This window comes from Crocuta crocuta, unplaced genomic scaffold, assembly GCF_008692635.1.
Source record: "Crocuta crocuta isolate KB4526 unplaced genomic scaffold, BGI_CrCroc_1.0 scaffold564, whole genome shotgun sequence".
NCBI lineage: Eukaryota > Metazoa > Chordata > Mammalia > Carnivora > Hyaenidae > Crocuta > Crocuta crocuta.
Window position 1 is genome coordinate 604,782 of NW_027533010.1, and position 17,887 is coordinate 622,668.

General features: G+C 37.2%; 1 protein-coding gene across 4 annotated transcripts in view; it reads left to right on the top strand.

Annotated features, from left to right (window-relative positions):
* SLC39A10 (solute carrier family 39 member 10) overlaps window positions 1-17,887 on the top strand; it is a 142,410-nt gene that overhangs the window by 76,370 nt on the left and 48,153 nt on the right. The window lies entirely within an intron of this gene.

Genomic DNA, 17,887 nt, shown 5'->3' on the forward strand with positions numbered 1-17,887 from the left:
CGGCCGCGGGGTTGGCGGCTCGGTAGCCTTCGTTCCGCGTGCGGGACCCGGCGCCCGACCCAGCCTCCTGTCGAGGCCGGGGATCCGTGCGAGGAGTGGGGGGAGTGAGTGCTGGGCGGGCGGGCGGCGGTTGGGGGGCTGCGCGCGGGCGGCCTGGGGGCCGGGGATGGCGTTGCCGGAGGAGGCGGAGACCCTAAGGCCGGAGGGTGGGAGGGTCCGCAGTCAGGCCTTAGGGGGACTAGCGGCGGCGGCGAATGCCTCGATGTTTCCTGTCCCGTCCTCCTCGCCGGTTTCGCGCGGGGTCGGGCGAGGCGCCCCCGGGATGGAGCCTGGGCGCCGCTGTTAGCTGGAGGCTAACGGACGGTGGCGCCGGNTCCGCTCGGCTCGCTTTTCCCTTGGGATCCCCGAGTCCCCCAGCGGAGAAGGGGCCCTGAGAGGGCGCGGGCGGTGCTGTGGAAAATGCTCCCGTGGCTCGTGCAAAGCGCTGTTCACGTGGGAGCCTGCCCGCATGGGCTGTCTGGGAGCTGGGCGCGAGGAAGGACCAGCCACATCCGCACCGTCCTCGGAAGGGTCGTTCCCTCCCTCAAGTGCCCGTAAAAGAGTAGCATAAAGCACATACTTTTTTTTAAAGTACGTTATACATACTGTTAGGGCGTTTTTTTTTTTTTTGACTTACAGTTAAATGTAAGTTACTGTCTTCCACTGTTCAGTACTCCAGTTTTACCTTGAAATTGAGTCATTCTCAATGGACCAAAACTAGCATGTGACAGGTTTCCATAATTAACAATAAGTAATGTACTGGAAATAATATACCGGATGGAAACTTAGAATGTGGTTAATTGGAATGCACTGAAAGCCTTAAATCTAGATTTTTATGTTCTTTTTTTTTTTTTTAGGGACTTTTCTACAAATTTTGAGTAGGAGTCAGTCACTTGTTCTAGACTTTGGGGGTCCATCCCAGACAACTCACATCCCTGTACTCGCTGAACATTCCAGTAGGGAAAGAGAAATAGTATCAGGGACAAGTGGTATGAAGAAAATCAAAGGATCTCCTGGAGGGATTTTTTTTTTTAAATTTTTAATTGCTCGAATAGCCTCAGAATGATGATTTTTAAATGGGGAATACATAGTATTACAACAGAAACCAATTATTTTGAAATAATCAAAATGTTAAATATGAACTAATCCATGCTTTCGTAGAGCATTAAGTCTGAAAAGTAGTTTCAGGTCTAAAGCTTAATTTTAAACTAGTTAGGATTAAATGGCCTTTAAAGGATTTAATGTGTATGATTTTTTGGGGGTAAACTATCAGGTACTGCATTTTGCTGTGGTTTTGCCTGCATTCACAACTGAAAGAACTACATTTCGGAGATTAAGATGAGAATTGTATTTTTCTTTTTTTTAAATCCGGATTCACAAAACTGAATTTTAAACCCAGACTCCTGGTTAACACCCCCTGTGCAAGAGTGACTGGTGCTACTTTTAAAACAAGTGGTCAGGGAAAACCTCGCTTAAGAGGTGATGTCAGTAATACATTGTGTGATGAGCTGGACTTGTTCTTCCCTTTGCCAATTTATGTTCCACAACTTAAAAGCCGATAGCATGTTCTCCTTTTTGAGCACCTGATTTTGAAGTACTTTTAGGAGGCCTCAAGTTTGGTATGCAAGTACTACTGTAGGGGGTGGTTTGTTTTTGTTTTTTTTTTTTAACTGATTTGTGGAGAATGTAGGCTTTAGGTGTTAGAGCAAGGGAAATTATTACAGTTAAATTATTATTAAAGAGAATTTACTTTGCTATTCAGTTCCCTCCAACCCTCTACCCTCAAGTGTTAACCGGTACTGGAAAGAATTGAGGGCTTTGGAATGAGACTTAATGGTTCAAAACTGTGACCCATTATTAACTAGTTTGGTTACTTTGAGCAAGTTATTTAATCATAATGTTTTATCTATGAACTTGTGCTAAAAAAGCCTACCTCATGGGTTTACTATGACCTTCATAAATGACAATGAAACAAAGGGCTGCAGAAAAACTTAGTTCTTTTTACCTTCTTTTCTACATAAAAATGTTTCTTTCAGTTTTTCATTAGTAGTTCAAGGACTGCTTTATGTCTTTAATAACTAACTTGATTACCCCCAGAATGAGGTTTAGTGGTCTCTACTGGGCCTTTGCCAAGGATACAGTTATCCTATTGTTATTGTGGGTACTTATATGTAATAATCCATAGTTTTTTCCTGCCTCTCTTACATTTTTTTAGCTTAGAATTACGTGTGTAACATCTTTTTTCCCTGCCTGACTAAATCTCTGGGCACATATTCTACAGCTTTCTGTCACATAGTGCTCATGACACATTCAGTGAATGCAAACTTTGCTTGTCAACCTCTTTAATCGAGTTTAAAATGTTAATTGAATGTGACAAAACTCAAACTTAGTTTTTACCCAAGGAAATATATTGGATAAAAATGTCATTCCTTGTCTCTGTAGTGCCTACCTCAATGGAAACGCCATGGGTTTTGCTTTTATTGAAAGGACATCATCACTAGTGCATTTTAAACTGATACTTACAAGATGCAGTGGAATTAGCCAGTAGAAAATGGAAAGAAGTGTAGGCATTCAAAACAGAAAACTGTCCTTTTTCCTTTATAACAAATTTTATAACCCTGTAAAGTTACCTTTCATTATACTGTAATTCTCATTAAAAATATGCTAACCTTAAAAAAAAAAAAATGCTAACCTTAGTTTAAATTTTACATTAGAAGAATGCCCAGGCTGTCCCAACAGCTTGATGCTGCCGCCTAGTGTTGATTTCCCTTGAAGTTTTCTTGGGCTTCGCTTTTCCTTCACTTTCGTGTTCCTGAAATAAGATCTATTATTAGATTCCTTAGTGTTGCTAGATTATATGTAGACTACTGTGGGATTTCCTCCACCTGGTTAGTGTCACTGATAAGATGGGTATAGTCATTCTGAATTGGTTAACTTGATTGTTTTTAGTCCCTCGTTTTACAAATATGGGGCAAGTTTTGGGTGGAGATAGAACTATATAATGTCGTTTCCCTGAAAAAATAGATGTGGATTTTTCAAAAACAGGAAGGGGTTAAAGGTGTATTTTTGAAGTTAGCTTTGTATGTGAGTAACAGCAATTTTATTTATCTGATCTGGGCTCATGGTATGAAAAGAGTAATACAAAAATTTGCTTTCTGAATTAATTTAGTCCCATTTAGCTTTGTATTGCCTTGACTGTACTGAAAATAAAATTTGAGAATATGAAAATCACATGATGAGCGTTCTTTTTTTCAACTCAAGGTTATTTTGAACTATGATTTAGAATGATTTCTGAAAAATATTCTCAAGATCCATAATCACCACAAGATTTCCTGTAGTCCTGTAAGGTTTCAAATTAGACCAGTTATCAGTATTCTGAACTACTTTTTTTTTATTAGCTTCTGTTTATAAGTTCTGTGAGTTGACCAAAGATTTTTAAGTTTTTTCCAAAATAAGCAAATATATTCGCAACACAAATTTACTTAGAATTTTCAGAAATGTGCTCAGGTATGAAGGCAATTTACAACTGAAATTGTGAAGTGTTAAATAACAATAGTGTTATTGAAATGATTTCCACCTGTTTAAGAGCCCACACTTAATGTTTAGATACGTTAAAACAATACAAGAATTTATTGTCCTATCAAATAATAGTGTCAAATTTTATTTCTGTTATCAAAATGGTTTTTTTTTCTTTTGGTCGGTAAATATAGGGATTGGATATTTAATAGATGTTATTAAGTACTTCTCATGTTGAAAGATGTTATTAAAATGTGGTGGTAGTAGTGGTGGGTGGCATTGGTTACAGGTTGTAAATACAGGGATAAAGCCTAAATTTTATTATTTAAATTATTTCAACTAAGAGTTTGTGGTAGATATTTTATAATTAGTTAATTTTATGATTGTATTTTATAATTATTATTTTGTAGATCTTGTACTGCTGATAGGGAGAGATGAGGTAATACTTGTCCTTGCATTATCATTTCTATCAGCTGTGTTTACATTTAATATGTACCTGACTTTTGAGGACCATCCATTCCATTCAAAAAAGAGGTTTTGGGGGATTAGAAAAGTGAATCGGAATTTGTAGGAAGTATCTTTATCTTACTAATACAGTAAGATTTTCTCATGGGACCAGAAATTTAAGAATTATTATGAACTACATATTGAAGAATTATTTTTAATCCTGTAGTGATTATCTTAAGACTTGTCAGTTATTAATCACTTCAATGTTTAGATTTACTTTCATTCATATAGAAATTAGAAAATCTAATTGAAGTAACAGTTGAAGTAACAGTCATGAAGGTATATGTCCAATTGTCTCATTACTTTAATGCCTGTAAATAAGTTTCAGTGCCCTCACACCCATAAGCTTTTTTCTGATTTCTATATATATGATGTGAATTTTTGAGTTTTAAAGTAGTGGTTTTTCCTACAGTTGTCTGCTGAATTTGTAATTAAAAAAAAAAAAGTATAGATTAAGTTAAGGGTCAACAAGCTATGGCCCGTGCACCAAAATATCTTGCTTTTGTAAATTAAAGATTATTGAAAAACAGCCTCTTCATTCACTTATGTATTGGGTATGGCTGCTTCTGTGTCATAATGACAGAATTGTGTAGTTGCCTTAAGAGTCTGCACTGCCCACAAAACCTAAAATATTAACTATTTGGCTTTTTTAAATCTGCCAACCCTGGTTCCAATTCTTAATGTTGTATAATTATTTGATGTGTTTCTGTTACTTAAAATAGTTATATTTTCCTAGAACCTGTGTGATTTAAAAACTAGTAGGAAAGCATTCAAATAGAAATTTATAAGTAATGATGTGAGTTCTCCGGTGTTTTTTTACCTAAAAGTACAAATGCTTTTTGTTTCTTGTTCTTTCCATGTTCCCTGTATACGAGGAATAGCACCTTTATTAGGCTTGGCGTTGGAATACGAAGCCCTTGGTGGACAACCTTGGGTTATCACCTAATTCTGTCAACTGTTCCTTAGGTAGCAGCTCTCACAGTTTACCTTCTAATTTAAAAGGTGATAGTGTCTGCCTTGCACCTCCTTCAGAACAGAAAATGTGTCATAGTGATTTTTATGCCTTCTCTTTCCTCCTTTTTCTCCTCTCCACTCATGCCTCTAATAAAGTAACTTTATTTATTGCATGCTTGTAGGCCTGAGAACAGATGTTTCGGTATAACCCCTCTGAAGATGAATCATTACTTTATTCTGATTATATTCAAAGAAGTATACTTTGTGCTATGTGGTGTTTTGTTTTTGAATTGTTTTTACTTAAGAGTGTGCATGCTTGTGTGCTGAGGTGTGGCAGAGAGAGAATCTTAAAAGCAGGCTCCATGTCCACTGGGGAGCCCGATGCCAGGCTGGATCCCATAGCCCTGGGAACATGACCTGAGCTAAAATCAAGAGTCAGGAACTCAACCAGTTGAGCCATCCAGGCACCCCTGTGCTGTGTTGTAGAGGAACTAACCTCTTGAAGAAGGAGGCTTTGGAAAGATTGGTTTTATATGCCGTATCAAGATATGTGGGATAATATGACTAGTTATTACATTATAAAACAATGAGATCAGTAAGACTGTGTGAGAAAAACATCTCGTCTAATTGTAATGTTTATTACATGACTAAAATTATAGAAAAATTAAATATATATTTTATATATATATTATAAAGCACTGAGATCATGTTTTCTATTCCAGTGTATCTTTTTTTAGTGTAGAATTTCAGCTGATTTCATAACATGCTAATGTTTGGAACACACTTTTTAAGACATTTGTTTTAAATTAGGATACTCTAGTATTTTCAAATGAAGTGCCAGTGAAAATAGAAAGTTTATTTTCAAGAAAATCATATCTGTCTAAAAAAAATGAAGATCAGAAAGATTTGCTAAAATCAAATCACGGAAAGATTTTAGGAAAAAAGTGCTCTTTAATTCCGTGTAGAGGCGCCGCGGTGGCTCAGTCAGTTGAGTGACAGACTTCAGCTCAGGTTATGACCTCACAGTTGGTGGGTTTGAGCCCTTTGGGCTCTGTGCTGACAGCTATGAGCCAGGAGCCTGGTTTGGATTCTGTGTCTCCTTCTCTGTCCCTCCCCTGCTTATGCTATGTCTCTCAAAAATAAACATTAAAAAAAATTAATATTATGTAATTCAATTTATAATTTATGAAAAAAACATAGCTTTTCCTGGGAAGATTTCTGCCTAAATGCAAGTAGTTGAAAATTTATTGAATATAAGATACAAACTTTCTTAGTTAACAAGTAAGTATATGAGTATTATATGTTAATTCAATTGGGATGTTTTTATTTTCCCTAAAATTGAAATGAATTTAGGGGTCATGTTAATTACAAGTTGTTGTTTTTTTTAAGAAGAAAGTACTAAGTATAGAAAGAAAAAACAAATTTTCAAAATCATCGGAGAAATTGCAAAAAAAATTCATAAATTTCATTGCACGTATATGAAGACATCTATCCAGGGAAGGGAAAACATTGTAATCAAAATAAAAAGACAGTGCACAGAACTGAAGGTATTTTTTTAGCAGAAAATATGACCAAGTCATATTACTTAAAAGCTCGTATATGTTGGTAAGAATATTGTGACACCAAGAATAATTATAAAAGTTTAAATAAAAATAAGACAAAATCTTTTACCCTAAAATTAATAGTACCAAGTACTAAAGAGAATGCAGTGCTCATACTGCTGGTGGCAGTATAACCAAACTTAATTTCCCTAGAACCCAATTTGGAAATGTGTAACAAGACCTGAAAAGTGTTAACATTTTTTTTAGTCTTTCCCTACATCTTGGAATTGCCCAAGCAAGTAACCAAAAATAATAGCACAAATTGAAATTATAATGATTGCATATTGTGATTAAAACTCTACAAACAAATGCCTGTGAAAATCTGGAAACTGTAAGTAATTCATTTCTTTCCACATGTGATAAAATGTGATTTTGTTAACAAAAGCTTAAGATTTATAATTGCTGGCTTTTTAGTTTTTTCTTTTTTCTTTTTCCCTGGTGAGTAATTGCAACTTGAGTAATTGCAATTTGGCTTATTTAATCATATTTGTAGCTTTATTCAATCAAAGTTTTACATGAATATGAAGTACTAAATAGTCTGTATTTTAGGGAAAAGGATAGATAAATCAGTCCCTTGTTTTCCTTCTTTCACATTCTTCTGCCTAGAGAGACAAGGAACTTACTTCGTTTCATTAGTTTATTATTTTGCTATTCATTGCCATGTCTCCAATGTGTCCATTCTTGATTTTCAGTTTCAGTATTTGTTCAGTGAAAGATGAGGATTTATTTATCACTCTTCCCTCAATGTACCTTCTCCCATTTTCTATATCTCTGTTTTTCAGTACAATTATCTTGTAATTTTGATTTTGAACATTTAAATTTTAATGAGTATAAATGTTACAATACACAGCTATTATAATAAACTTATTTTTTCTTTCCTACACAACTATACTTTTTCTGGCGTTAATACTTAATTTCTTGTTTTCCCCCCATGTGCCTGCATGTCACCAATTTATCTCCCATTTGTATCTGAATGTAGCTTTGTAAGAAAGGGAGTGTGCCCTAGGATGACTATGTTTGTAGAAGAATTTATAGTTTTCTAATATGTTGGACATTGTTAAACCTGATAATAAAGATGGATTGATAATAATGAAATTGGTACTTTGCTACTAAAAATTAATATCTTCAGTATTTGGATTACATTTTTATGAGATTTTATTAAATATAACAGAACTGAATCTTCACTTTGTTCAACAATTAAGAGGACCTAACTATAAGGACACCTAAGATCACACAGAAAGTTTCCAAGGTGGGGATGAAATAGCCTGTGTCGTCAGCATCATAAAAAATGTTATAAAAATGTTATAAAAAGATTGCCCTGGACATTCTGTGATCTTTTTTTTTTTTTTTTTTCCCCTGCCCCAATGGAAAGGAAGGATCATTTTATTGGCAGTGCTTATGGATAACAAGCTAGTGCAAAATACGGGACATGTAACAGTGGTGCAAAGGAAGAGTCAGGATGAATGTAGTGATAAAAATTTGAGAGTGGCAATAACTTCTTAGAATGAAGGCAACTGCAAGGGGTGATGAGTCAATTAGGTATGTGTGCCTCGTTCACTTTAAGGTGAACACACTCCATCCTCTTCATGCTCCATGTTATGTCGGTTTATATGCATTTGGAGTTAAAGAGGTTGAAGTCTGTTTACTTAAAGGATAACTAAACTTTTAAACATTTTAGTACCTTTTAAACATTTTAGTACCTTCAGAAGGCATCACGGTATTTTGTGACTGGTAAAGGCCATTACATTTACTAATGTCAGATCAAATATTTGTTCTTTGTATTCACAAGCAGCAGAACAGACACAGGAATATCATAGGTGGCTTTCAACAGCATGGTTTTGGCTGTAATGAGAACTTGAAAAGCAGAGACTTGAGATAGACTGGTTTTGATATACAATGAGAAAATGTAGGTTTGCACATGAATGCAAACAATGAAGATGGATTTGATATGTTGATGCTTGATTTGGTGCATTCAACCAAGGCTCAAATATTTTTGTTCTCTCTCTCAGTAAAAGTTAGTGAAATGATAGCAGCACTGAATTATGCCCAAGCTCAATTATAGTGTGCATCTAACTTTAGATGTATGAATCTCAGTGGAAATATTAAGAGATTGTTGAAACTGTGCTGTTTTGGAAAGCACTGCATTAGCATTCCAAATTAAAACTGTGGAATTAGTAGATTAGGTATCTGGTGAAGTAGGGGAATGAAAAACAAACCTTGAAGCCAGGAGGATTTTGCTCTTTCTGTGAGAACTCATTACTGAAATAATTTTATGCCTTGAAAAGTTTCATAATGTCAGTGAAACTGGTATGTTGTGATGATTCTGTAGTACTTCTCAAGTACTAGTGATTTGGGTGCCTCTGTAATCTAGAATTGGTCTTAGATGTACTATTGCTGCATGTGCTCCTGAATATTTTTGATAGCGCTCTTTCAGAGGAATCAAAACAAAGCAAAACAAATAGACTGTTCTCTCCTGTTTATATACTTTATGAAAGTTAAGTGAAAGATACATAGAGTCACATCTAGTAGTAGTAACACTTTAGGTTAATATACTTAATTGTTCTAAAAATTTATATATACTTGTTTTACAACCAGTTTTTATACATTAGTTCAATTGATGGATAAATGTAGGTGCTTTTCCACGTCTTGCAGGTGGGAAACAGTGACAGTTCTGGTATGAATTTTATTTTGTTTTATTTATTTCTGAGAGAGAGAGACAGCGTGAGTAGGGCAGGGTCAGAGAGAGAGAGAGACACAGAATCTGAAACAGGCTCCAGGCTCTGAGCTGGCAGTCAGCACAGAGCCCGACGTGGGGCTCAAACCCACTAACTGAGATCATGACCTGAGCGGAAGTCGGACGTTTAACCGACCGAGCCACCCAGGCGCCCCTCTGGGATGAATTGAGAGACGAAGGTTTATGCCCCCCTGGTTCTTTACTATGTACAAAAAACAATAATTTATGGGGGTGTGTCAGAAATGTGACTTAAAATGGATTCTTTTTTTTTTTTAATTTTTTAATGTTTTATTTCTAGGAGAGAGAGAGAGACAGCGTGAGCAAGGGAGGGTCAGAGAGAGAGGGAGTCACGGACAGAAACAGGCTCCAGGCTCTGAGCTGGCAGTCAGCACAGAGCCCGACGTGAGGCTCGAACCCACGAACCGCGAGATCATGACCTAAGCGAAAGTCGGACGCTTAACCGACTAAGCCACCCAGGCGCCCCAATGGATTCTTGTTATATTACTGTTTATATTACACTTAAATAGCATTTAACATTATAAGTAAAATGAAAAACGTTTAAAGGTTTTACCACTTAAAAAAAAAATACACATTTTGCTTGGTTGTCATAATTACTGTGAAATGGAATAGGGATTAATATCCCCTCTTTAAATGGTAATAAAAGTTAAAGAGGTTAATTTGCCCAGCAACTCACAGTAAGTGAGTTGGCAGAGCCAGATCTCTGAGATCCTTGACACGTAGGGTAGTATTTCTTCAGTAGGCGAGTAGTCTCGGTGCTTCTCAGCCTTTTTGTGTGTGCTGCTGTTGAGTCACAGAGGGCAACTAAATTGGTATCTGACTATCAGTATGGATAAAGATGAACTTCTCTATAAAGGTTAAACTAATTGCTACCATTATTTAAAGAAGTCCTGTAATGAAACCCTTAAAAAAAAATGAAGTCCTTTATGAAACTGGGATACTGTATACATTTATTAAATGGATTTTCACATTGTTAACTTTAAAGCATGGTAAATTTATACAATCCAGGTTGGGTGTTTTAGTGATTTTTCTTTTGTTTTCTACTTCATTGATCTTCAGAGTACCAATCTGGAGCATTGAAATGGCTAGTTTTAAAACCTTGCCAAGCAATTTATAGTATTTTCCCTTTGATTATTTTGTGATTATGTTTGTGTGTATATGTAAGAGAGCAAACTGATTAAGTCCGATATTGAATAGATCATACACAGGATATACTACATTAGGCCCTTCCAGTAACAGCAACCTATTGTTGCAAATAGAATGATTTTAGGTTTATTATTTTTCTTATGTCAAGCAATCATTTCGTTAAATAATCTATTGATCGTCTTGTTTACTTTTTTGTATTAGCTGTAAGTAATCGGAGACAATTTGTTTGCCCTTTAAAAATGTTTTGGTAGTATACATTGGTAACTATGTCACAGTGTTTGGGTTTTGTGGTACATAAATATGTTGGTGTTGTACAGAGTCCTATATGTTCAAGTCAGAATACTACCACAAACTTGAACTATCACCTTAATCATGTTGTGCATCTTCTCTGGGTCTCAGATTTCTGTGTGTAAAATAAGACTGTTTAGCTCGTATACTTAAATATCTTTTTATCTTAAACTTTCTATGGTTCTGTTATGTCTGTCAATATGAAATATAATTATCTTCTTTAGACAAAATATCTATAGAAATATAATGTTAGCATTTGGAGTATTTTAGAGTTCTTGATATAGATGTTTAATTTTAGTTAAAAATTTAAAAAGTTGTATTTTGACATTTTATGCAGGAAAAGTTACAGTTGAAAGCCTATAATTACAGATATTTGTAAGCCTTTATAAAAGAGCTTGGTATGGAGATTATTAACCCTAATTGTCTTTCTTTTAAGTGTAATCATATAGTTTGTTAAGTAAGACCCTTTGGTTACCAATAATACCTTTTTTCTTTCTGGTTAAGAAATGGATTTTCTTTTACATTATTTTTAAGTGCATGTGACACTAGTGGAATTAGGTCTGCTAGTTATGTTGGTATTAGTATATTGCTTCTGAAAATGTACTGTGATTATAGAAGCTGTTGCCATTGGGAAAATCGGGTAAAGAGTGCATGGAAACTGAACTATTTTTACAATTTATTATCTTTAAATATTTTATTCTTTTATTATTTTTTTATTTTTATTTTTTTAATGTTTTATTTATTTCTAGGAGAGAGAGAGAGAGAGAGCGTNTTTTAAGATTTTATTTTTAAGGAAATTCTATACCCAAAATGGGCTTGAACTCACAACCCCGCATCAAGGGTAGCACACTCTACCTACTGAATTAGCCAGGTGCCCCTGAAGTACATATTCTTTATATATACTTTACATAAAGCTTTAAAAAGGATACACACACACACACTTTAATAAAGGATATATATTTTGCTTAAGGATTAACAATTGTTTCATCTGAGATTTAACACACTTCCAGCAAAGTAACCAAATTTTAAGTATAAACTTAGACATATTTTCATGAAGTGAACACACCAATGTAACCAGCACCTAGGAATAAAGCATTAACAGTAGCCCAGATTCCCTTCGTGATTCCTCCCTGCCACTTCCTATACCAAATTACAACCACCCTCTTCACTAAATATATAGTTCTGATGCTAATGTTGAAATATGACAGGATGTGTGATTTTTTTTTTTCTTGGTATAATGTGAACTTTACAGGAAAATGGTGGATCTCATTTTTTATTTGCACACAAAGCAAAATATTTCCATGAGAAATAGTATAATTGATTAGCACAATGATTGTTATTTAATTGTGAATTAACCTGACCCTTAATGTAGAAATTATACAATGACGGAATACTTTCCAACTTTTAACTAATATACTGGAAATTAGTAACAAAAGAAGAAGTTAAAATTGAATGTTTAGTGGCAGCTGCTCTCACTTCTCCAGAACCCATTCCTCCTCTCTGGTGCAGCAGGATCATTCATAGAGGTCTTACTCAGAAGGCTTGGGTAAACAACTTGATATATTTGCTGAAGTGAAAAAGTAATCCGTTATAAAACCAACACATTCTCAATGCAGAGAAACTTAGAAAACTCCAAAATACAAGAGACAATAGAATATTTTGGCTTGGGCAAAGCTGAGTCCTATAAAGGCCAGTATTTAGGGTTGAATGATAAATGGACTTTGGCAACATTTCCTCCATTCCTATCTCAGCAGAAAGGATCCGCTTTGTACTATGGTTAGAAAAGGATCCTTAACTTCCATGGAATGCTTGAGAAACTCCTTACGTTGTAGTAGAGGCTATATGTTCCAGTCTCCTTAGAGCTGATTGAGGCCATGTGGCTAAGTTCAGCTATTGGAATATTAGAAGTGAAGCATGCAATGTCTGCCTCATTTGCTGATTAAGAAGAAATTTCTGTACCTGGATTTGAATCCTTTCTTTTTTTCTACTGATTGGAATAGCACTCATGTAAGACTGATGTATCTGATTGATTGGATCAGAGTTGCTCACAGACCTGGAGCAGTCATTTTGGACTTTTTTTTTTAATGTTGGGAGAGAGAGTGCGTGCACGTGAGCAAGGAGGGAGAGAATCCCAAGCAGGCTCCATGGTGTCAGCACGGAGCCCAACGTGGCACTTGATTCCATGAACTGTGAGATCATGACCTGAGCCAAAATCAAGAGTTGGATGCTTAACCGACTGAGCCACCCAGGTGACGTGTCTTGGACTGTTTTTGATAGAGAAATAAACGAGTGTTTCTTGAGCCATTGTCCTTTAGGCAGAGGTTCTTTGCAGTAGCTGCTTAGTCTATGCTGACTAATTTCATACTTCATCCAAATGATTCTCAAGCACACATTTGCTGTAGCAGTTTTTTGTTTTTTTAAATGTTTTATTTCTGAGAGAGAGAGAGACCGCATGAGCAGGGGAAGGTCAGAGAGAGGGAGACACATAATCTGAAGCAGGCTTCAGGCTCTGAGCTAGCTGTCAGCACAGAGCCCGACGTGGGGCTCGAACCCATGAACCGCAAGATCATGACCTGAGCCGAAGTTGGATGCTTAACCGACTGAGCCACCCAGGTGCTCCTGCTGTAGCAGTTCTAAAGTTGGAAAGTTTATGAATGATTTACTTAAAAACCACATAACAGGTTTAAAATTACACTTGCCACTCATTTACTTGCACTCCTATGCTGTTCTCTTATATGTAAATAATTAGAGGAATCAAGATATTTAGAATTCTTGGAATAAACAAATTGAGTACCATACATTTGTAACATGACAAATGATCATTTAGATCTCATAGACCACCTGGTTTTTGTGTTCAATGTGAAACTGGTAACCAGAGAGTTAATGGGACTAGTAAGCACAGCTGCAGCTTTTACCCCGATCTTTTATTTTGCTTGCCTTTAAATGTTCCTGACTCTCCTCCTTGGGGGAGGCAGATTTGCACCGTTCTCTCTTATGGCGTTGTCTTGTTTGACTGCCTTTCAAATAAACCCTTTCCTTGCTGTATACTCAGTGTCTCAGTGAGTGGCTTTGCTGCGTGTCCGGCATACAAACCTGGGTTCTGTTAAAATTTGGCAAGGCAATCAGGAGCTCTTTGCCTCTGGTTTGTTGGCCCTTAATCAGTAATGGAAGTCTGGTGCCAAGTCCAAGTATCTGCCTTGGCTCTTTCTCCTAGGGACTGTCCCCATAGCCCCAACCAATAGGACACTATTGACTTTTGAGGCTCAATTTTACTTTTGGGGCAAGGAAACCATTTTTGGTTTGGACAGATGTCTCTTGGTAGGTGTTTCATGTGCCATGCTTGGCCTGTGAACTTATTTCTTCCTTCCCTTTGGTTTGGCTTCAATTTTGTCCCTCCCATTTGATTACCTCCAGTAAGGAGTTTTGGTTCTCTTAGACTTTTTCTTGCTTAAGGAACAGCTAACTAGGAAGTCATTTGGTTCCGTTGATGAAGCCTTACTTTTGGGAAGGAACCAATGCTCACAGAGGTACTATGGATTTCATTTGGTTGGTTTGTTGCTGCAGCTTTCAGTATCTTTGGACAAAACTGGCCATACTCTAATTGGAAAATGGAAAATGACAAATCAGCTCCCACATGTAGACCTTTGGGCTGTAGTCTCCAAAATTGGGCAGTGTTTAGTTATGAATCTGTGGAAAGAAAAAAATCATCTCTTTTTGTAACACTGCTTGGCCACAATATTTATTAGACTCCAGAGAAAAAAATGATTAATGGATCCATTAATTATAATACCATCTTCCAATTAAATTGACTTTTTTGTGGGTTTTTAAATTTTAAGTTTATTTAAGAGAGACAGCGTGCATGGGTGGGGGAGGGGCAGAGAGACAGAGAGAAGTATAGACTCCCAGGCAGGTTCCACATTGCCAACATGGAGCCTGACTTGGGGTCTGTCCCATGAGCTGTGAGATCATGATCTGAGCCAAAACAAAGAGTCAGATGCTTAATGATTTTTAATATCGAAAGTACCCCATATAAGATTGAAATTTGGTTTTTCTATTAGAAATAAGTTTGCTTAGATTATTGGTCTGAATTTTTAAACAAAGGTTTTTCTTTATCTTTAATCTGCCTAGAAAAAACCCTCTGTATTTGCCTTTAGAATCTCTTGTTGCCATGTTGGCTAAGTAGTTAAGTTTTGTGGTGATCTGTAATTCTACTTAAAAAAATTTTTTTTGATGTTTAGTTATTTTTGAGAGGTAGACAATGTAATGTACAAGCAGGGGAGGGGCAGAGAGAGAGAGGAAGACAGAATCTGAAGGAGGCTCCAGGCTCTGAGCTGTCAGTGCAGAGCCCGGTGCGATGCTTGAACTCCACAAACTGTAAGATCATGACCTGAGTCAAAGTTGGACACTTAACTGACTTAACCATCCAAGTGCCCCAGATCTGTAATCCTATTTTAAGCATGCTCTTTAAAACCTGATATTTCTGACTTTCCATATTAATCTCCTCTTTTCTCTCATCCCTTCTTCCCTCCCTCCCTCCCTTCCTTCGTTCCTTCCTTCCTCTTTCTGAGACAGTGCATGTGCACATGAGTAGAGTAGAGGGTCGGGGGGAGAGAGAAAGAGAATATGAATCCCAAGCAGGCTTCACACTCAGCACAGAGCCTGATGCAGGGCTCAGTCCCACAAACCGTAAGATTATGACCTGACTGAGCTGAATTCAAGAGTCAGATGCTCAACTGACTGAGCCACCCAGGTGCCCCCCAAATTCAACTTCTAAATGAAGCCTTTTTGACTAAAGAGACTAGTTTATTTGGCATATCAAATTACATTAGCATTATCAAAGAAGATGATAAACCCTCTTAGATTATATTGGGTAGGTAAATGCTATAGCTGTTCCAGAAATTATATAAAATTCCTAGTGAATGTTTTCATATATTCTCATGTAATATGTAATGTCATCACTTGTAACTTAAATTATTGAAGTGTCACAGAATTTCGTTGTTAATTGCATTGTAATGACAGATACCTGATATCTTTAAGATCACAAAACTAGACCAAGAATTTCCAGAACTAATGGGAAAACTACATTGTTTTCTGTGGGGACGAAGGGGACTTGAGAGAGGAGTTATGTTTCAGTAGTACACCCTGGTGGGTGTTAGATTCCAGTTCTGATGAACTATCTTTCAGTGTTTGTTGTTTTCCTATAAAACTGGTCTGGATCCTAAGTTTTTCTGGTTTTCTCAAATATCTGGCTAAGACTCTGCAAACTAAGGTTTCTAATTTTCTCCTTTTCTCTTCACTTGGAATCACTGAGAACTAAAACTGCCCTTTTCCCTGAAGCCCTGCAAACTGAAGCTAGACACCTTGAGGTAAACTTGAGGGAAAATTGCCGCAACAGCCCATGTTTAGGCAGGCTTCATGCCTCTTGCTGTATGGGCCGCTCAGATCACCAGAGACATACAGAGAGCTGAACGACTTTATTCCAGCTGTCCTCATTTGACAGATCTGACTTTGGAAAATCCAGATTTTGAGATGTTCACAGAAGCAGTTTTATGGATCAAGGATAAAGAAGAGCGCCAGATGCAGTGGTAACTTATCCGCTATTATTCATTGCCAAGATCACCAGAAATCGGACTCCTTGGCTGCCCAAGGGAACAGGTGGGCATATCAAGCTGCCAAGGTGGCAATTCAGACAAAGATTCCAAAACCCTCTGTGATGGCTTTTGTACAAGACATGGACTTAATACCAACCCCACTGTTCTGAAGACCTGAGAAGAGCTGAAGAATGGGATTTTGGACACCTTACTGGCACTAAAGGCAGCTGGAAATACCATGAACAGGCGATAATCCTTATCCCAGAACATCTCATGGAAAAAATAGTCATATTCACAAGAGCACTGAAGATGGGTGAATCAAGTAAAACATTGTGAGTCCCAATCTTGAGAGAACTGTCAAAAAGTCCAAAAATGTGACATTTGTAATGAAAACGTGACTGGGCTCCCACCGTTTCTAAAAGGTATACCACTTAGAGTCATCAAACCTGAAGAAGACTGGCATGTAGACTTTACTATGATGCCACAAACAACAGGTAATAATTTGTAGACAGCTTTTACAAGTTGGGTTGAAACTTTTCCATGCCATTCAGAGGAGGCATCAGAAATTATCAAAACACTTCTAAACAAAATCAGTTCTAGATTTGGATTGCTGCTGACAGTTTAGAGTAACAACAGAGTGGCAAAAGTCACATATGTCCAGTGTGTTAGGCATTAAACAATGAAAATTGCATGTTTTATGCAGAAACAGAAAATCAACTGGGAAAACAGAAAAATGAACCATATGCTTAAAAGAACTTTGGCAGAAATTTGCAGAGAAACCAATTCAACTTGGGGAAAAAGCCTTGTGGGTTGCCCTGTTTTGAGTAAGAGTGGCCTCTAGCAAAAAGCTTGGCTTAAGCCCCTATGAAACGTTGTATGGAAAACCCTTTCTACACCCTTTTTATGACTTAAGAGTTCCTGATGGGAACACATTAGGGAATTGGATACTATCAGGTATGTTCCATTTTTGGGAAATACTTAACTGCTATACGTAAGTTTGCTTCCAGCAGGTTGATGTGTGCCCCACAGATGCGTGCTTGCACCACTTGAATCATGGAGACTTGGTGTTATTAAAGACCTAGAAGAGCAGGCACCCAGGGAACCAACTCCAACCTTACTGGACAGGACCGCCTGCAGGGCTGGTGACCGCCCATTCTTCAGTGAAACTAAAGGGAGTTCAGCCTTGTATTCGCCACACTCACGTGAAGCTGCTTCTCTAGGAATCCACAGGTTCCCTATGCCTTCAGCAAGGAGAGCATTGAAAAGAACTCTGCTTGGGTCAGTGAGCCTCTGCAAGACCTAAAACTACTATTTAGGAAAGTTGGTCATCAATATTTTGTATTTTCTGATTGTTTCAACCTCTCCAGCTTGGAAAGATAATTCCACCATTAGGATTTCTCCGACATTGGTCAGGGCTGACAGTCTTTCTCACTGGATATATCATCCTAAACCCAGCACGGAGTAGCACCAGAGCAACCTAGTAGTAACTGGAT